Source organism: Bos indicus x Bos taurus, chromosome 21 (assembly GCF_003369695.1).
Source record: "Bos indicus x Bos taurus breed Angus x Brahman F1 hybrid chromosome 21, Bos_hybrid_MaternalHap_v2.0, whole genome shotgun sequence".
In the NCBI taxonomy this organism is placed as follows: domain Eukaryota; kingdom Metazoa; phylum Chordata; class Mammalia; order Artiodactyla; family Bovidae; genus Bos; species Bos indicus x Bos taurus.
Genome location: NC_040096.1, coordinates 34,083,522 through 34,105,675, shown reverse-complemented (window position 1 = coordinate 34,105,675; position 22,154 = coordinate 34,083,522). Strand labels below are relative to the sequence as shown.

Sequence of the window (22,154 nt, the reverse complement as noted above, 5' to 3'; positions counted from 1 at the left end):
GGCAGCTGTCAGATGGCAGCCACTCCCTATGGTGAGTCCCAAGGGAATTCAGAATGTGAAAAACATAGAGTGCTGGCCCAGGATAGCTCAGATACACATGAAAGGAAAGATTTCAGTGAGCCCAAACTCTTGCATCTTCCCATACATAGAAAGGCGCTAAATTCCTTAACTTGGGTTATCTGGTTTTCTTTAATTAACAATAACCTTTTGATGTTCAGACTGCCTGCCATTTGTCACCAAACTTCTCTATACTCTGGCTCTTCTCCTTCCTCGGCGCAGTTGTCTCAGGGTCCCTTGAGATGCTGTCTCCAGGTCTTGAAGTCCTAAAAATTCCCACCAAATTAAACATAGCTATCAACTTTTAGTTTGTGGTATATATATTTTTTAAGTCAACACATGCATCCTGTGAGTGTTGACTGAGTCTTGAGCAGCTGGGGTAGAGGCCAGCCAGTCCTTATTCCTCCATGGAGGGGCGCCAGGCAGTCACTGAACTGAGGGAGCAACAGGGTGAAAAGCCCGACCCCAGCTTCAAGGTGAGGGCCTAGGTCAAGCAAAACTTTTCTGAGGAAGAGGTGTTGGACTGGCTGTCAAAGAATTAATTAGAGGTTAGCCAGGCGGGGAAGCGGGTGTTTGGTTGAGGGAGTGTGGTATCTAGGCTGAAGCAGCCAGCCTTAGAAATGGCCTGTGTCAGTCTACCTGTGACCTGCCACCCACAAGATTCGTTTTGAAGTCTTGGAGCCTGCCACGCTCTGGATATCATTCCTGGGGTTAATAATGAGGCTTGGTGTAATGTCTCATCTTGTTCTTAAATTCTCAGCCAATTTTATCACCTTCAGAAAAGAAATTCTTATTTTCTTATCAGAATCCCTATTTTTGTTGTCATTATCAGAATCTCTGTTTTTAAAGTGACCTCTGGTGAAAGTTAATTAAGCCATGAATTTTGTTTTTCTTTTAACAGGAAAATATTCTGATTTTTATTTTTGCACGTTATTCTCAAGTACACAATTACAATAATGTCACACATCCCTATATGATTTTCTTTTTATGTATTTTACTTTTTTTACAAAGTGTACAGAGGGAGGGACATACAATATTTAATAGGATATTTCTATAGAACAATAACTTATATTATGTCCTTGTAAAAATCTGTACCTCTTTAAAACATTTAACTGAAACATCCTTTTAGCTTTGCTAATCAAAATTGTTTTAAGAATTAAAACTAGGTTGTAACTAATGTCAGTACATAACAGTGACTATGATTTCAGTTTCTCTTTATACAGACAAATACATTTTATCATATTCACTTGACCAAACCCTTAAATACCTTTTAAAGGTTTCAATATTGTGCTTTAAAAAGAAAAGAACGGTGTATGAGGAAATGGCAACCCACTCCAGTACTCTTGCCTGGAGAATCCCATGGATGGAGGAGCCTGGTGGGATACAGTCCATGGGGTCGCAAAGAGTCGGACACGACTGAGCGAATCCTTAGTACATTGGCTGTTGACACATGAGTATCAGGCCATGAGTTTTAGCTATACTGCCCTAATGTGGCTTTGATTCCACTCACTTTTAAATTGAGTGAAGAGGCGCTTTCCACCCCAGAATTCCATGTGCTAAGTCACTTCAGTCTTGTCTGACTCTTTGCAACCCTATGGACTGTAGCCCACCAGGCTCCTCTGTCCAAAATTCCATACTTGGGTGGAATTTGCTTTGTACATTACTTCACAATAGGCAAAAGGTAGAAGCAACCCATGTGTCCATCAACAGGTGAATGAATAGACAAAATTTGGTATATACATACCATGGAATATCATTCAGCTTTAAAAAGGGAGGAAATTCTGACACATACCACAACGTGGGTGAACCTTGAGGACATTAAACTAAGTGAAATAAGCCAGCCATGAAAGGACTGTATGAGCCCACTTAGAAGGGGCAGCTGGAGTCGTCCAGTTCATAGAGGCAGAAGGGAAAGTGCTGATTTCCAGGAGCTGGGGAGCAGGGAGAATGGGAGGTTGTTGTTTAATAGGTACAGAATTTCAGTTTGGGAAGATAAAAAAAAGTTCCAGAGGCAGATGGTGGTCACGGTTGCACGGTAGTTTGAGTGTACCTAATGCCACTGAACTGTACACTTAAATGGGTAAAATGCTAAATGTCATGTTATGTATATTTTACTGCAAGTTCTAAAAATACATAAAAGACACCCCACACCAGCAAAACAAAAGGGAACACATCAAAATTTGAATGATTCCACCCATCTCTGTGATGGAACTCCTCCAACCCTTCGCTTGACAGGAGCCTGTTCTATGAATGGAGTTTATGAGTTCACTAAAACGGCTGTAAAATATAAAAATGTGTCTTGCTACATATGCAGGTCTCATTCTTCTCCTAGAGCCTGAAATAAAAATGGACAAAGAGGAAATTACTACCTTTATGACTGAGCACGTATTTCGCAAATGCTGAAGTGCCGTTTTATGGAAGGCACTATGCCAGGAGCTGGAAGATGTGAAAATGAAGCGTATGGAAGAGTTCATAGTCTGGAAGGGGAAATGTCTGTGCATAAACTTTTTCCGTGAATAATTTTAACGTCAGATAACATATAAAATGTGCCCCATTCTGTGCCCTTAAAGGACCCTGAATGTCTCTCAGTTAGTGTATGTGCTTCACTGTATTGTCATTAACTTCGTTTTCTTTCTCCTGCTAATTGGTAGACTTGATGGCCCAATTCATCACCCTCCCTGGAAACAGGCCCTTTACCGTATGACTTTGCAGGACCCGCCCACTGTGAGTGGAGTGACCTGCCTACCCCTTGATTCTAGTTTCCACCATGTAACTTGCTTTGGACAATGGAATGTTAGCAGATATGATGAAAGCAGAGGCTTGAAGTGGACTTGACCACTGCCCTTTGGCCCCACAGCCACTCCAGGAGAACAGGCCTGGGCTAGCCTGCTCAAGGCCACGTAGCACAGCTGACTCTCCTCAACTGCCTTAGCAGAGGCCAGCTGTCGATCAGACGACCTATAGATATGTCACTGAGTCCAGCCAAGAAAAGTGTACAAAGCATCATTGTATAACCAGATGAATTGTTTATAGAGTGTACACATCTGTGTAATCACTACCCAGAGCAAAAAGGAGCATGTTAGCAGCACTTAGAAGCAGCTCACAAACCCCTTCCCAGTCTTTACCCACCTCCTCCTCCAAAGGTAACCATTACCTTGACATCTAACCATAAATTAGCTTTTGCCTGTTCTTGATCTTCTAAATGGAATCATACCGTATATAATCTTTTGTGTCTGGCTTCTTTCATTTAACATTATAGTAACGAGAGTCTTCCTGGTTGTTGTGAATAGCAGTAGGACTTCCTTGATTTTCATTGCTTTATAGTATAGAGATATGGAATGTTTCCTGCCATATCAGTAAACAGGGATGTCACAGTCATCAGTGATTGCAGCCCTCCAAGTGAGCCAGTGAGCCCTGAGGGAACTCAGGCAGAAGAATACCTGCCGTCTAGCAGTCATCAGACTGTAGCCACTCCCTACAATAAGCCCTGAGGAAAGGAAGCTCAGGATGTGAAAACAGGAAGCTGGTCCCAGACGGCTGAGGTGCATGTGAAAGGGGTAATCTCAGTGAGCCCAGACTCTTATATCTTCCCATGTGTGTGTTTGTGTGTGTGTGTGTGTGTGTGTGTGTGTGTGTGTGCACGTGCGCTCAATCGCTCAGTTGATTCGGAATCTTTGTGACCCTCTAGACTGTAGCCCACCAGGGTCCTCTGTCCATGGGATTTTCCAGGCAAGAATACTGGAATGAGTTGCCATTTCCTACTCTAAAGGATCTTCCCAACCCAGGGATCAAATCCTCATTTCCTGCATTGCAAGCAGATTCTTTACTGCTGAGGCACCGCTGCTGGTGCTGCTAAGTCGCATCAGTCGTGTCCAACTCTGTGCGACCCCATAGACGGCAGCCCACCAGGCTACCCCGTCCCTGGGATTCTCCAGGCAAGAACACTGGAGTGGGTTGCCATTTCATTCTCCAATGCATGAAAATGAAAAGTGAAAGTGAAGTCGTTCAGTCGTGTCCAACCCTCAGCGACCCCATGGACTGCAGCCCACCAGGCTCCTCCATCCATGGGATTCTCCAGGCACCAGGTATGCCCAAAAAGCACTAAATCTCTTAACTTGGGTTATCTGGTTTTCTTTAATTAACAATAATCTTTTGATGTTCAGACTACCTGCCCTTTGTTGCAAAACTTCTCTATAACATGGCTCCTCCCCCTACCGGCTCGGAGCAGTTGACTCGGGGTCACTTGAGAGCTGTCTTCCAGGTTGAAGTCCTAAAAATTTCTACAGATAAACATTAATCTCAACTTTTAGATTATGAATATTTTTTAAGTCAACAGTGGTTTGGATATAACACAATGTCTTTATAAATTCTACTATTGGTGATATTGTTAAGTCTCTACGTTGATGCACACTTGGGTTATTTCCCAGGTAGACCTATCAGGAACAGTGCTGCCATGAGTATTTTTACCTATGTCTTTTGGTGAGCATACGTATGCATTTCTGTTCCACACATAGTTAGGAGAATTGTTAAGGTATAGGATAAATGTGGAAAATCCCATGGGCGGAGGAGCCTGATGGGCTGCAGTCCATGGGGTCGCTAAGAGTCAGACATGACTGAGTGACTTCACTTTCACTTTCCACTTTCATGCATTGGAGAAGGAAATGGCAACCTACTCCAGTGTTCTTGCCTGGAGAATCCCAGGGACGGGGGAGCCTGGTGGGCTGCCATATATGGGGTCGCACAGAGTCAGACACGACTGAAGCGACTTAGCAGCAGCAGCAGCAGCAGGATAAATGTATGTTCCACTTAATACATGTTGTCAAACAGACTTCCCAAGTTGTTGTTGTTCAGTCAGTATGTCGTGTCTGACTCTTTGCAGCCCCATGGGCTGCAGCACACCAGGCTTCCCTGTCCTTCACCATCTCCCGAAGTTTGCTCAAACTTATGTCCATTGAGTTGGTGATATCATCTACCCATCTCATCCTCCGTTGACCCTTTCTCTTCCCTCCCTCAGTCTTTCCCAGCATCAGGGTCTTTTCCAGTGAGTCAGCTTCTTGCCTCAGGTAGTCAAAGTATTGGAGCTTCAGCTTCAGGATCAGTCCTTCAATGAATGTTCAGGGTTGATTTCCTTTAGGATTGACTTGTTTGACCTTCTTGCTGTTCAAGGGACTCTCAAGAGTCTTCTCCATCACCACAATTTGAAAGCATCAGTTCTTTGGCACTTACCCTTTTTGGGGCTTCCCTGATAGCTCAGTTGGTAAAGAGTCTACCTGCAATGTACCTGGGTTTGATCCCTGAGTTGGGAAGATGCCCTGGAGAAGGGAATGGCTACCCACTCCAGGATTCTGGCCTGGAGAAGTCCATGGACTGTATAATCCATAGGGTCACAAAGAGTCGGACATGACTGAGCGACTTTCACTTACCCTTTTTTAGGGTCCAACCCTAACATCTGTACGTGACTACTAGAAAAACCATGGCTTTTACTATGTGGACCTTTGTCAGCAAGGTGATGTCTCTACTTTTGAATACATAGCCTGGATTTGGCATAGCTTTTCTTCCAAGGAGCAAATGTTTTTTAATGTTGTGGCTGCAGCCACCATCCACACTGATTTTGGAGCCCAAGAAAATAAAATCTGTCATAGTTTCCACTTTTTTCCCTTCTATTTGCCATGAAGTTAAATAAGCAGGGTGACAACATACAGCCTTGACACACTCCTTTCCCAATTTTCAACCAATCCATTGTTCCATGTCCAATTCTAACTGTTGCTTCTTGACCCGCATACAGGTTTCTTAGCAGACAGGTAAGGTGCTCTTGTGTTCCTATCTTTTTAAGAATTTTCCACAGTTTGTTGTGATACACAAAGGTTTTAGCATAATCAATGAAGCAGAAGTAGATGTTTTTCTGGAATTCTCTTACTTTTTCTATGATCCAGTGAATGCTAGCAATTTGTCTCTGGTTCCTCTGCCTTTTCCAAATCCAGCTTGTACATCTGGAAGTTCTCGGTTCACATACTGCTGAAGCCTAGCTGGAAGGATTTTGAGTATTACCTTGTTAGCATGAGAAATGAGCACAGTAGTACGGTAGTTTGAAAATTCTTTGACCTTGCACTTTTTGGGGATTGGAATGAAAACTGACCTCTTCCAGTCCTGTGGCCGCTGCTGTGTTTCCCAAATTTGCTGATATATTGAGTGCAGTGGGAATCCCTGGTGGCTCAGCATTAAAGAATCCACCTGTAATACAGGAAACTTGCAGGAGATGAAGGTTCGATTCCTGGGTCAGGAATATCTCCTGAAGAAGGAAACAGCAACCCCCTTCAGTACTCTTGACTGGGAAATCCCATGGACAGAGGAGCCTGGTGGGCTACAGTCTGTGGGGCCTCAGAATTGGACACAACTGAGAGACTCAGCAATGACAACTGAATGCAGCACTTTAACAGCACCATCTTTTAGGATTTTAAGTTGCTCAGCTGGAATTCCATCATCTCCACTAGCTTTGTTCATAGTAATGCTTCCCAAGGCCCACTTGACTTCACACTTTCATCGAAATGTATGTGTCCTACTTTCTTCACATCCTTGCCAGCACTGGGTGTGGTCAAGTCTTTTTCATTTTAGCCTTGGGTATGTAGTAATATCTCCTTTTGATTTTTTTTTTTTTTTTCAGGTTCTCCTCGCTGAACTAACTCTGTCTTCAGGAAGGCGTGGAAGGCGGCCACTCCATTTTTACTGCTCAGCAGCAAGTCAAATGACTCTTTCCATCCCAGCACGTCTTCTGAGAAGTTTTTGCCTTCTTTGCTATGTTTACTGCCCCACTCGAACTTGCCAACACTCCCGGTATCAGAGCCCAGTTCTGACTTATGAAGAAAGATCCCCAGCCGTGTCTTGAATTCTTTGGCTCTCTCCAGGCAGGAGGTGGGGAAGGCGGCCAGGGTCCGACACATGGCTACGGATGCAGGGCAGCACGTCTTGGGGACGATGGTAGCGGGCTCCAGCGGGCACCACAGAGCGCGAACACAGAGGAAAGGCGGCCAGCGCCTGTCTGGGTTTACTCCTCCTTTTGATTTTAATTTACACATCCCTTATGACTTATGAGCAGGAGTATATCTTCAATTTGAATTTTGTGTGAAATATCTGTTCATGTATGATTCAAGTTTGTACTTCAGACTCTTCTACTGTAGAATTAAAAGGGTAGCTATGCAGGTAATGAGTCTTCACAGAAAGAGGTCCTAAAGATGAAAAAGAACTTCGCTGCTGCTGCTGCTAAGTCACTTCAGTCGTGTCCGACTCTGTGCGACCCCATGGACTGCAGCCTACTAGGCTCCTCCATCCATGGGATTTTCCAGGCAAAAGTACTGGAGTGGGGTGCCATTGCCTTCTCCGGAAAAAGAACTTTGCATCAGCTCAAACCCAGCCTTATCAACATCAGGAATGATGCAGCGGGATTCTAGCATAAGACATTTAACTCTAGAAAACCTCAGATCAGTACCCAGGAAGTAGACAATGGGTTGGACACATGATAATGTGGGATCTTCAAGGAAAAGCCACTGGCTGGTAGCTAGTAGGCTCACAATGAGTCATCTGGTATCCTAGAAACACCAGGACTTCAGGGTCTGGTTCTCAGCCACACGAGCTCAGAAAAGAGCTTTGGCTGACTCAGTGAGTCAGAAATTAATGTGAAAATCAGAATGCTGATGTACTAATTCACACCATGAACCAGAATTGCCAAGCATTCCAGTCTCTGATTAAGACATTCACTCCCTATAAGAAAACAACTTGGGAAGTCAAGTATAATCAGAAGGCTGTATAAGCTGGAAGCAGAGAACCAAAATGGGAGGGGGAGGGTGTCAGGAAAAGCAGGAGTGTGCTTCCAAGACCCTCATAGTAAAAACGCATGTGATATTGGAACTGGACAGGATATGACTTTGGACTAGACCTCCCTGTCCCCAGCCAATGCTCAGATGAACACTGACCATGTCCCTTTAGAGACTCTCCTTTTTTCAGTCTTTCCTGTGCTGATTAATTCCCTTTCTGATTGACTCCTTCTTCTCTGGATACACTGAGGACATTTGTTGGCTGTCTTCATATCGTCCATTTCCCCAGCTCCTTCTCCAGAGGTCCCTGGCCCCCTTTCAATAGGCTATACTTTCCATGGAGAACCTGATCCTTGGAATTCCTGGAATGGTTCCACCCTAGACCTAGCTTTAAGCTCACCACCTGGGCCAAACCAATCAGTGCATTCCATCCTCTGAGCCCAGTGATGGACTAAGCATGTCAGCTGCAGATGCTGGGATCCTGATACTCTGTATTATCCACTGGGCATGAATTAAAAAGCTTGTAACCTTGCAAGTTGTCTGAGGACCACAAGGGGAGTCAGCCTCAGGTTATTTTGATATGGAGGAAGGCAGGGTGGAGAGCGGAGAGCAACTGGATTCCTTGTGATTTCTTAAGCCACTGAATCAAGCAAGTGCAGCCTCTGGACTTTTCAGATCCTTGAGCCAAGATATCCCTTTTCTTGTGTTAAACAGTTCATATTGGTCTGGCAGATCTAATTACTGTCCAGTATCAAGTATCCTCTTCTTCTTTACTAATAGAACCCTCTTTTTAGTCATAGTTTAAAAATATTTATCTCCCTTACTCCCCTGGAGCTAAGGGTGGCTGTAGCCAAGAAGATACTACTGAAAGTCCCTGGGTAGTGCTTCTGGAAAAGTGATTTATTTCCTGAATTTTTTTTTAAAGAGGGCAGATTCAACTGGCTCATGCATTCTGCCTTTCCCAACCCCCTTCTTCCTGTCTTCCATGCAGACACAATATCCAGAAGAGAGACAGCCAACTTGTGACCTTGCAACAGAAAGACACACACCAAGGATGGCAGGACTCCCTGGTGGCTCAGATGGTAAAGAATTTACCTGCAATGCAGGAGACCTAGGTTTGAGCCCTGGATCGGGAAGATCCCCTGGAGAAGGGAAAGTCTGCTCACTCTGGTATTCTTGCCTGGAGAATTCCATGGACAGAAAGACCTGGAAGGCTACAGTCCATGAGGTCTGAGTCTGATGCAACTGAGCGACTGATGTGTTCACTTTTAAGGATGGCAGAAAAGGAGAGAAGGAGCCTGATTCCTTGAGCAGCTGCATCAGTTCCCAGACTGCCTGCCTGTCTCAGACTCCTTGTAATAGGAGAAAAGTAAACCTCATATGGATTTGGCCACTTTGTTGGGTTTCTAAACACAGCCAAATACAGTTCTATCACTCAGAGAATTCAGTACCCTGAAGTGGGATACTGCAGGTAACATAATCTGAAACGTGAACTTTGTTGAGTGGTAGAGATGAGCTTTTGGGCTTGGAGGGTACATGCATTGCAGACTGGAATTCCAATGACTTTGTTGTGTAGTGGTGGAACACATGGTCAATTTGCTCTTCTATGGGAGATACCCCACATGCCAACCTATTCTGCTGTGTTAGGGGAAATAGCTGGAATGATTCAGAATGTTGGCACATGCTGGTGACTTCATTCCATTTTCAACAAAGTCCTGAAGGAGATCAATGAGCTAGTTTTATCCAGCTTGAAGAAAAAAAAAGAAGGAAGTACCACTTCACTAAGGAAGACTCTGCTTAGAGCCTGCTATCTCCTTTGAGATCCCATAATTTGGGATAATCTGATCCTATTGGGATAATTTGATGATTCTTTAACTTGGAGATTGAAAAATATCATTGCATCTGTTCTCCAAATAGGAATGTGACATCCAAGAAATAGCTTAGAAGATGAGACTGGTGTCCTGGGCTTTTCCTAAGCACCTTCCTTTAAAAATCACTGCTCCACAGGAGATTGGGATTGACATATATATAGTACTATGTATAAAATGGGCTTCCCTGGTGGCTCAGATGGTAAAGAATCTGCCTGCAATGCAGTAGACCCGGGTTTGATCCCCTGGAGAAAGAAATGGAAATCCACTGCACTATTCTTGCCTGGAGAATTTCACGGGCAGAGGAGCCTGGCAGGCTACAGTCCATGGGATTGCAAGAGTCGGACACAACTGAGCGACTAACACACACATACTTAAAATAGATAACTAATGAGAACCTACTGAATAGCACAGGAAGCTCTACTCAATGCTCTGCTGCTGCTGCTACTAAGTTGCTTCAGTCATGTCCAACTCTGTGTGACCCTATAGACGGCAGCCCACCAGGCTCCTCTGTCCCTGGGATTCTCCAGGCAAGAATATTGGAGTGGGTTGCCATTTCCTCCTCCAGTGCATGAAAGTGAAAGTGAAGTCACTCAGTCATGTCCGACTCTTAGCGACCCCATGGACTGCAGCCTACCAGGCTCCTCCGTCCATGGGATTTTCCAGGCAAGAGTACTGGAGTGGGTTGCCATTGCCTTCTCCGACTCAATGCTCTATGGTGACCTAAATGAGAAGAAAATCCATACAAGAGTGGATATGCATATACGTATGACTATTTCACTTTACAGCAGAAACTAACACATTGTAAAGCAACTATACTCCAATAAATTTTTTTAAAAAAATCTAAATGTCCATCAACAGAGGAATGGCTAAAGAAGATGTGGTACATATACACAATGGAATGTTACTCAGGACTAAAAAGGAACGAAATAGTGCCATTTCCAGAGAGGTGGATAGATCTAGTGACTGTCATACAGAATGAAGTCAGAAAGAGAAAAACAAACATTGTATAATATCACTTATATGTTGAACCTAGAAAAATGGTACAGAAGAACTTAGTTGCAAAGCATAGATGTAAAAAACAAATTTATGGATATCAAGAGGGAAGGAGGTGATGGGATAAATTTGGAGACTGGGATTGACTTATACACACTAGTATGTATAAAATAGATGATGAATGAGAACCTACTCTATAGCACAGGGAACTCTCCTCAATGATCTGTGGTGACCTAAATGGGAAGGAAATCTAAAAAAGAGGGTATATGCATACATGTAATTGATTCACTTTGCTGTACAGCAGAAACTAACGTGACATTAGAAAGCATCTATACTCCAATTAAAATTAACTAAAAAAAAAAAAAAGAATCACCATTCAACAGAAAAAGCGGGGGGTGGAGGTGGGGTGTCTGCAAAGAATTCTCTTCATCTAGAGCCCTTTCCTTCCAATTGTCTCTTGTCAGTGAGCATTAACTTGAAGGCCAGAAGAATAAGCAGAACACAGAGGCCAACAGATAATAGAGGAAGATGTTTAGGTCCATGGACTGTGACCTCACAGGAGCTTCAGCTGTGGTTACTCACACAAAGGATTGAAGAAGAGGTAAATAGACTGGAAGCCTACAACATTTTTGAGGGAATCATATCCCCAAAAATGAAAATTTAAGGATCTGACCAGCAAAACTTTATCATTTTTCAACCCAAGGTCCCCGAACACACACAACAGAAAGGGCATCCTCCCCAAAATTTACTTCAAATATGGTTCAAGAGGGTAATGCATAAGAAGTCATTCTAAAGAAGATGGAGGGACTTCTCTGGTGGTCCAGTGGCTAAGACTCGGCACTCCCAGTGCAGGGGGCCTGGGTTCAATCCGTAGTCAGAGAACTAGATTCCACACACCGCTGCTAAGAGTTTGCATGCTGCAACTAGGGGTCCTGTGTGCCGTAGCAAAGACCAAAGGTCTTGGGTGCTGCCACTAAGATCCACTGCAGCCAAATAAATAAATACTTTTTAAAAACAAGATGTCTATTTTTAAAAAAGATGAAACTTGGACTATGAAGCACAATCGATAAAGTTCTTCCCAGGGAATAGGTTGTCTGAGTAAGGAAATTACTATCAAACGAGGCTTTTCCTGTCTAGCAGAATTTGGTATTTGCCATAGACCTGATAGTCTCAATAGCTTTGATAAGTTCCCCATTCTTCCCTTTCCTTCTCCATTATTATATATGGACATGTTCGGGGAAGATAACTTGGCTTTTAGTTCATGGGTTACTGGACTTGGTGTGAGGATTCACACCAGGGCTAATTGGAGAAACTTCCAATGAACTAGAGATTCTGGCTTTGGGGATGGATGCAGTGTCTGAGTGAGACATCAGAACTGTCTTCATTAGCGAGGGAGTACGTTCTGTATTTGGGAGGATAGATAGCCAAAAGGGTGGGCTGTGGGAGTTACTCCTTTCTTTCTACCCAACAAGCATTTTCCATGTCTTCTTTACCATCAGAACTCTGAATTTGTTTAGAAAAGCCATATGCCAGCTCAAAATGACAGCAGAGTTTTCCAGCCATTGAGACTTAAGCAAACTCTGCCAAAGATATCTGGAAAAGCTTTGCTTTCTGGTTATAAGTGTCACCACTTCTCCCCTTTTTACTTATTTCTCCTTTTCTTGCCTGGAACTAAATGGGAAGTTGAATCTTCAGGAAATAGTGAAGAGTATCAGAAATGGTGAATATTTGAATAAATATCAAAGATTACTTCTCCCTCTTGATTTCTTTAAATTGCATGTGGCTATTTAAAAATAATGTGGGGGAAATTTAAAGAAATAAAAATAATGTGGGAATTTCTCTTTCTAGGCTCTGAAACTTCTTAAGTAGCTTTGAAGATTTGATGTGTTCCCCTATGAATTCTTCTGGGCCCTGTGAATTCTTGAAGAGTAATTATTTATTTTATTTAAATTTTTAATGTTTATTAGGGTAAATTTTGGCAAATAATATTTTCCTAGGAAGTTGTCTATTTATGCTACATTTTCAGATGTGTTTGTTCTAGACTTGTGAAAAGTAGCTTCCTAAGATTTTTAGGTATTTAAACCTCTGTCTGCTGGGGCAGGCTTAGTTCTCAGAGCTCATGTTATGGGCCTCTTCCCCTGGATTGATTCTTGTTTTTTTTTCCCAGCACGGCCCCCAAACACCAGTCTCCACTTCCATCCCACACAAAGAAACCAAAGAAACCAAAACTGACTCCTGCCTCCAGGCCAGACAAAACATCTCCTCCGAACTTGACGTCTCCTCCGAACTTGCTGAAGGAAGAAAAGGAACGGCAAGAAGCAACTGAACATATTGATGGGGTACAAAATGAAATAGACAGACTTAACTAACAAGCCAGTGAGGAGATTTTGAAAGTAGAACAGAAATATAACAAATTCCGCCAATAATTTTTTCAGAAGAAGTTGGAATTGATTGCCAAAATCCCAAATTTGGGGGTAACAACATTTGTTAACCATCCGCAAGCGTCTGCACTGCTTGGGAAGGAAGATGAAGAAGCACTGCCTTATTTGACAAGCATTGAGACTTATTTTGAAGATATTAAATCAGGAATTTGAAGATATTAAATCAGGTTACAGAATAGATTTTTATCTTAATGAAAACAGAAAATTATTTTCACTTACTTTGAAAATAAAGTTGTCTCCAAAAACTTTCATCTACATGAGAGTGGTGATCTATCTTCGAAGTCCACTGAAATCAAATGGAAATCCAGAAAGGATTTCACTAAATGATCAAGTCAAATGCATAATAAAGCCAGCAGGAAGAAACAGCATGAGGAACCGGAGAGCTTCTTCACCTGGTTTATTGATCATTCTGATGCAGGTGCAGATGAGTTAGGAGAGGTCATCAAAGATGGTATTTGGCCAAGTCCATTACAGTGATACTTGTTTCCTGACATGGGTGATGAGGAAGGGGAAGGAGAAGAAGATGATGGTGACAATGAAGAGGAAGAAGGATTGGAAGATATTGATGAAGGAGATTAGGATGAAAGTGAAAAAGATGAGGCGGAGGAAGATGAAGGAGACCAGGACTAATGGGACATGGATGGATTCCAACCTTCCTTTTTAAATTTTCTCCAGTCCCTGGGAGCAAGTTGCAGTCTTTTATTTTCTCCTCCTGTGCTCAGTCACCCTGTTTTTAAGGTCTCTTTTCTCTTTTATACCAAGGTTCACAACGTATTTGGGAATACCTTGAGCAGAGTTCAATGGGAAAGGAATTTCTACCCCTTTCTATCCAAATTCATTTTTATCCCTTCCTGTCACAACAAAGGCTATAGAATCAACACCACCATGCTGTGTGGGAAAAAAGAAAAAGCTTCTGCTCCCTTAGCTCTGCTGGAAGCTGGAGGGTCCTAGGCCTCTGTGTGACAGTGCATAGAATTCTAGCCTTTCCCCCTCCTTTCTCTGCATATTGTGCTCAGAGATTACATTGTGTCTCTATGTGAATACGGACAGTTAGCATTTACCAATATATATCTGTCTACTTTTTCTTTTTCAAAAAAGAAATAAAAACTTTTTAAAAATGGGGTTACAGAAGGTCAGCAAAAGGTGGGTTTGAGATGTTTGGGTGGGTTAAGTGAGTATTTTGACAACATGGCTACTCCTTTGGCATGTTAAATTGTGATGTTTAACGGATGTACTTTCAGTTTCAGATGACACTTTAAAAAAAAAAGTCAAAGTGAAAGTCACTCAGTTGTGTCCGACTCTTTGCAACCCCATGGACTACACAGTCCAGGGAATTCTCCAGGCCAGAATACTGGAGTGGGTAACCTTTCCCTTCTCCAGGGGATCTTCCCAACTCAAGGATCAAACCCAGGTCTCCTGCATTGCAGGTAGATTCTTTACCAGCTGAGCTACCAAGGAAGCCCCTCTTTTAAAACAAAATTCTCTCCTAATGACTTGAGCCCTGCCACTAGATGGGAGAATCAGCAGGACCTGTAGGAAATTAGGTGCAATTGACATTGCCTATTGTAATTTTGTTCCTGTATATTTTTAAATGTTTATTTTTGCTTCACTGAAAAGTAAAAATGATGCTCAGTTTTAAATGTTAAAAGTGTACAAGTTGCTTTGTTACAATAAAACTAAATGTGTTTTTAAAATTTTTAATTCTTCTGTTTCAATGGCTATTTCCTCCTTGTCATTTCTTATCTTGCATATTTATGCCTTTTCTCTCTCTCTCTTTTTTTTTTCCTGGTTATATTAGCTAGTAATTTGTTGAGTTGACTTTTTTCCTGAGAACCAGCATTTGGATTTATTTATTCCTTTTAGCTTTTTTTCTGTTTTCTAACTTATTAATTTCTGCTTATATCTTTAATAGTTCCTTCATTCTGCTTTCTTTTGGTTTGCTTTGCATTTTTTTAGCTTTTAAATTGATTTTAATTTTACTTAGATGTCTAGTGTAATACATTCTCTCCTAACTTACTTTTGCAGTATCACATAGATTCAGATAAACTGTGTTTCTATTACTGCTATTTCATAAAATTCAGCAATTTTGGTTTGTATTATTTTATTAACGCAAGAGTTGCTTGGTACAGAGTTTTAAAATTTTCTAGGTGAAAGATTCTTTTTGTGATTAAGACTTTTATTGCATTGTGATTGGAGAATTCGATTTATATCACTGTTCTTTTTCATTGAGATTTTCTTAAAATCTCAATAAATTTGTTATTTATATCATTGCTCTCTTTAAAGAAAATTGAGATTTTTCTTTTGTGACTTATATCATCAATTTTTACAAATGCTTCAATCACCCAGTTGCCAGTGCTCTGATCCACCAGGTCTCAGACCTGTCCTCAGTGTTCCTCCTCTCACAATAGGATCCTCTCTCCTGGGATAATTCTAGCTGCTGTTGTTAGTACCTGGCCTCCCCTAGGACCAGGCTACACTCTTCTCCCTTCCACACCACATCCCTACCTGCCACCCCTCTGTTCAGACGTTAGCTCTGGAGCAGGCTCCTCTAGTTCCAGGTATTAATCTTTCCATTTACAGGTAAATTGAAGTTGGAGCTACTCTCCCTCTCCTAGGATGCTGTAGGTGAGGGCTGGGGTGATGTAATTTGCTTTCGTTGTTGATCTGTGCGGGTTTTGCAGGATTGTGAAGGGATTTAGGCATCTGCCATAATCCACAGGAATCAGACAGCTGTGTGATTTCTTTTTATCATATCTCTGCCACTTTTCCTTCGTTCCTGCCTTCCACTGGCTTAAATTTTCCTCTTTTGCCCTTCCCTTCTCAACAACATTGAAGTTGCAGTTCTATTTCTGTTCTTTTAAAAAGCAATCCTGAGAAATGTAACATGCACATTTATCTTAGCAAAGTCTAAAATTAATATCACTATCTTCCTTCCAAGCAATATAAGCACTTGAGAATGCTTTAACTCCCATCATCACCCTCTCATGTTATTATTCATACACCAAAGAATTTTGAGTACCTACCGTGCGCCAGGTTGTACAGTAATAAACAAATGTATGGGTAAGGCAGGTGGGGGCACTGGGGGCCCCTGTTCTAATGGATTTATGTCTTAGTAGGGAAGACAAGGGCTTCCCTGGTAGCTCAGTGGTAAAGAATCTGCCTGCAATGCAGGAGACCCGGTTTCAATCCCTAGGTTGGGAAGATCCCCTGGAGGAGGGCATGGTAACTCACTCCAGTATTCCTGCCTGGGAATCCCATGGACAGCAGAGCCTGGCAAGCTATAGTCCATAGGGTCGCCCAGAGTCAGACACAACTGAAGTCCTAAGCAGCAGCAGCAGGGAAGACAAACGGGCTTCCCAGATGGCACTAATGGTAAAGAATCCACCTGCCAGTGCAGGAGATGCGAGAGATGTGGGTTCGATCCCTGGGCCGGGAAGATTCCCTGAAGAGGAAATGGCACCCCAGTCCAGTGTTCTTGCCTGGAAAATTCCATGGGCAGAGGAGCCTGGTGGGCTACAGTCCATGGGACCAGAAAGAGTCGGACGGGACTGCATACAGGGGAGACAAGAATCAAATTTAAAATAGAGTATGTGGCACAGAGAAAAGTACTACAAAGCAGAAAACAAAGAGAGGTAGGGGAATATGAAGTCTCCCCTGACTCTGTGTGGGTGTAGCTAGTCATGCAGATATCTTGAGGAAAGAACATTCTAGACAAAGTGAATAGCAAGCACAAAAACCCTAAGGATGTCTTGATATGTTTGAGTGAAGTCGCTCAGTCGTGTCCAACTCTTTGCTATCCCGTGGACTGTAGCCCACCAGGCTCCTCCATCCATGGGATTGTCCAGGCAAGAATACTGGAGTGGGTTGCCATTTCCTTCTCCAGGGGATCTTCCCAACCCAGGGATCGAACCCAGGTCTCCGACATTGCAGGCAGATGCTTTAACCTCTGAGCCACCAGGGAAGCCCTTGATATGTCTAGGGAACAGCAAGAAGTCACCTGAGGCTACAGTGAAGTGAAAAAATTTCACTTCAAGGTAGAATTTCAAGGTCACATGCAAAGCTAATAAGGAAACCAAAGTAGAACCTCACAAGGACTACAAAGTGGCCTACAGTCTGTATTAAGGATTTTGACTTTTATTCTGAAATGGGCACCCATCAAAGGGTGCTGAACAGAGGAACGACATGGCCCACTATAGCTGTTACCGGATCACTCTGGTTGCTGTATTGAGAAGAGACTGCTGAGGTCTAGCCAATTAGGAGATGACTGTACTAATCACGTGAGAGATAATGTTGGCCAGCGCAAGAGAGGTAGAGGGTGGTGATAAGAAGTGGTTGAATTCCGAGTGTGTTTTGGAAATTGAGCTGACAGAATGTGACCTCTGATTAGTGAGGTGTAAGGAAAAGAAAGAGAACAAGGATGATACCCAAAATGTTGGCCTGAGCAACTAGGATTGAATTGCCACTAACCTCCTATTGACTAGAATTTAGTCACATGGCCAAATTCTTAGAATTCTCCAATGCCCCTTGCCCTGGCATAATCCTTGCCCTTTGAGTGTGGATATGATCTCACTTCTGTGATTATGTTATATGGCAAAAGGAAGACTACCCAAGTGGACCTAATCTATTAATAATCTCAGGGGACCAGCTGTCAAGCCCCTTAAAGGCACAGGTTTTTCCAACTAGTAGGTGGAAGGGAGAGTCAGAGATTCAAAGCATGAGGAATTCGGGCCACACGAGGAGTCTAGGCAGCCTGTAGGAACAGAGAGAAGCTCCCAGTGCCCAGCCAGCCAGGAAACAGGACCTCAGAGCCATAGCCACAGGGAACTGGATTCTGCCAGCAAAAGAGGTAGGTTCTTCCCGAGATCCTCCAGGCAAGATCCCAGCCCAGTGGACACCTTGATTTTGGCCTTGTGGGACCCTGAGCAGAAAACCCAGGCAAGTCCAGACTTCTGACCTACAGAGCTCTGAGATAATGAGTGGGTGGCTTTTCTTTTTACACTCCTGTTTGTGGAAGCTTGTTATACTGCAGTAGAAAAATGGATACACATACAACTTTTAGGGAGACAGGGAAATGGTGTCTCAGGTTGGACAGTCATGATTGTTACCCCTCTGGGGTGCAGGAGAGAGTTTAGAGTGAAGGAAAGAAAAGACAGGGTACTGGGAGGATGATAAAATGTCCTTCTACACACTGAAAACCTGCGCTGTCCAGTACTGCCCTGCACAGTGGCCGAATGTGGGTACTGAGCACTTGGAAAGTGGCCGGTCTAAATTGAGACATACTCTAAGTGTAAAATAGGGGCTTCCTTTGCAGCTCAGTCGGTAAAGAATCTGCCTGCAGTGCAGAAGACCCGGGTTCGATCCCTGAGTTGGGAAGATCCCCTGGAAAAGGAAATGGCAACCCACTCCAGTATCTTTGCCTGGAAAATATCATGGACAGAGGAGCCTGGCGGGCTGCAGTCCATGGGGTTGCAAAGAGTCGGGTACGACTGAGCGACTAACACTGTAAGTGTAAAATACCCACTAGATTCTGAAAACCTCATATGAAAAAACAAGGAATGCAAAATATCTCATTAAGTATACTTTACATCATTTACATTTTGAGATGATAATATTTTTGATATATTGGGATTAAAGTAAAATGCATTATTAAACTTAATTTCAAATGGTTGCTTTTTACTTCTAAAAATTTGTAAAGTTTAATTATGTATGTGGCCCCCATTGTAGTTCTACTGGACGGTACTGCTGGAAACTCTTTTGTATGTCTGTTTTTCTTTAAGTGCACACGAATTACATTTTTAAAAAACATTATTTCATTTTCTTTTCAATACTATAGGTTTAAAGAGGCAATGTTCCCAAAAGAAATGGCAAAGAAAGGAGTTCCTTTCACAGTCAGCAGACCTGTGTTCCCAGGTACCTTCAGAAACTACTTATGCATGTACCCTGGATAGGAGAAGTTAAGAGAGAAAGTGTAGGGTCTTGGAAAGAAAAGAAGGCTATGCACATTAGATAATATCATCGTGGAGATGGAATGGAGCTTATACTATCATGATTCATCCCTTCAGACTGGACATACCAGTCTTGAATAAAATCAAAAGGGGAGGGGTAGCGGTTACGTAGGTAGATGCCACAACCTGTCGTTTTGGGAGGGTGAGAAAGGACCGGCTGCACAGCCTCACCAGGACACATACGTAGCGCCCTCTGGTGGAGGATGGCGGCACTTTAGTCAGTGGATCAGAATCCCCCCCACTTTTTACCATCTCTGCCACTCTGCCACTCTGCCACTCTGCCACCATCATCTCAGGTGAGAATTATCCTGAGAAATTCCTAACTGATCTCCTTTTTTCCACTCCTGTCCACCAGAATGATCTTTTAATACCCTCATCAGATCATGTTACTCCTTTGCTCAAAACTCAGGAATTACTTTTCTTTTCACTCACAGTTAAAACGAAAGTCCTCACTACCCACCAACACATTCACCCCTTACTCAGTCCACTCGAGCCATGCTGGGCTTCTTGCTCTTCCTCTGACCATTTAACACACAAAGCAGGCTCCTACCCTCACGTTTACCATCTCCTCTGCCTGGAAGGCATGAATCACTCCTCACAGCAATGCTCAAATGTCACCACGTAACCTTATCATCCTAAATAGAAAACCCTCTTCCCAGCATTTTATATCCCTCTCAACTGGAGTCTTTTTTTTTTTTTTGCAACACTATTTTACACTGTCTGACATATTAAATATTTACCTGTGTTATGTATTATATGTTTATTACCTGTCTCCCCCTACTATTAATAGAATGCAAACTTCAAAAAGGCAAGGACCTTGTCTGTTCTGTTCACTCTTGTATCCCGAGCATCTATAACAGTGCTTAGCACACAGTAGATGGTCAACAAAAATATTCATTGCATAGATGTATGAGACAAGATCTGAACAATGAAAAAAGCATTGAAGGCCTTCATCGTTTCCTTCTTGGGTATGTCATAAAAAGGCCAACTTTACAAGTTTGTGTAAAATTAATAAAATTCCTATTACAATCCCCATGTATTTATTTTTAATTGGATTAAATTATCCTGAAATTCATTTGGAAAGAATAAGGTAGCTATGACTAGCCATTAAATGTAGGAAGAAGTGTGCTAAAGGTACACTTGGCTTACCAGATGTCAGAGGACACTATAAAACAGCCATAATAAAATCCACATGATATTGGCATGCCGCCGCTGCTGCTGCTGCTAAGTCGCTTCAGTCGTGTCCGACTCTGTGCGACCCCATGGACTGTAGGCCACCAGGCTCCTCCGTCCATGGGATTTTCCAGGCAAGAGCACTGGAGTGAGGTGCCATCGCATAGGCTTAGACAAATGAACCAGTGTAACAGACTGGAAAATCCAGGAATAGATATCTGATTATAAAAATATAACACATAAAAGATTAATTTTTAATTCAATGACAAAAGGATGACTATATAATAAACTACTGATATTATTTACCAGCAAAAAAAATCTAGAGCCCCATTTTATACCGTTCACAAACATAAGTGTCAGGTAGAATGTCAGAGCCCAGCAGAGTGAGGGGACTGTCCATGGTGGGGAAAGGAAGATCAGCAGTGGTCAAGGGTGAGATATTAGTCCAAGCATGAGGCAGGTTTGCACAGGACAACAGGAATACGGCAGCAGCCCAACTGGGAATGTCAGAGTCCATGCCAGGTAAGGAGAGGGTTCGTGAAAGGGACAGCAGTGACATAGAAGATACAAAGGTATTGATCAAATAAGTAAATATATATATATAAAAGTATCTTGAGGATAATGGGAGCCACTATCAAAAATGAAAGCACAAACAAGGTCCTACTGTACAGCACCGGGAATTTTAGTCAATATCCTGGGATAAACCATCACAGAAATGAATATGAAAAACAACACATACGTGTATAACTGGGTCACTTTGCTCTACAGCAGAATTAACACAGCATTGTAAATCAAATATACTTCAATAATTTTTTTTAAATGAAAGGATAAATATTTTCATGGAGAAATTAGAAAAACTGTGATTTTGGATTGGAAGTGGAATGATTTTCACTTAATATAAGGAGGTATAAAATAAAATAATAAGTCACAGGATGTAATGTATCGCATAGGGAATACAGTCAGTAATATGGTGATAACTTTGTATGTGACAGATGGTAACTACATTATTATGATCATTTCATAATATATAAAATATTGAATCACTATGCCATATACCTGAAACTAATATAATATTTTATGTCAATTATAATTCAATAAAAACTCTTAAAATATAAAATATTTAAGTAGGTAACAATGTATGTGTATTGTAGGTAACAAAGTATATGCATGTATATACAGAACAGATTTTCCCCAGGTCTATTCACTGAGAGGGACTGGGGAGAAGCAACATGCCAAAGCAAGGAGCCCACTTAGCAGTCAGATCTTAGATTCTGAGTCCTAAGAAATCTGACAGAGACCATCATTTTTTTTTTTAATTTTAGAGTAAATGATTTATGTGACATTGTTTGCTTTGTGGTATAAATGGTGAAAATTCAGGTATGTGAAGTTTAGGTAGCAAAGTAAAGGACTTTCATATCATCAGCGTCATCTGACGATGGGCGTTCTGTTCCCGGGGATGGTTGGTTTCTCTTTGTTGGAGATGTGCAAGCAGATGCTGGCTCACCTTGCCTGTCACCCAGGCTGTCCGAGATTGTAACCTTGACTGAAGAGGGTGAAAGTGTTAGTCATTCAGCCGTGCCTGACTCTTTGCAACCCCATGGGCTAGAGCCCACCAGGCTCCTCCATCCGTGGGACTTTCCAGGCAAGAATACTGGAGAGGATTGCCATTTTCTTCTCCAGGGTATTTTCCTGACCCAGGGATCAAACCTGGGTCTCCTGCATTGCAGGCAGACTCTTTACCATCTGAGCCACCAGGAAAGGCCTGAAGAGGGTAGGAGGGCTAAACGACCTGAGTCCTGAGGTTCC

General features: G+C 42.5%; 1 pseudogene; it reads left to right on the top strand.

Annotated features, from left to right (window-relative positions):
* Positions 1-6,993: 6,993 nt before the first annotated feature.
* Positions 6,994-13,800, top strand: LOC113879587 (annotated as a pseudogene).
* The last annotated feature ends 8,354 nt before the right edge of the window (positions 13,801-22,154 follow it).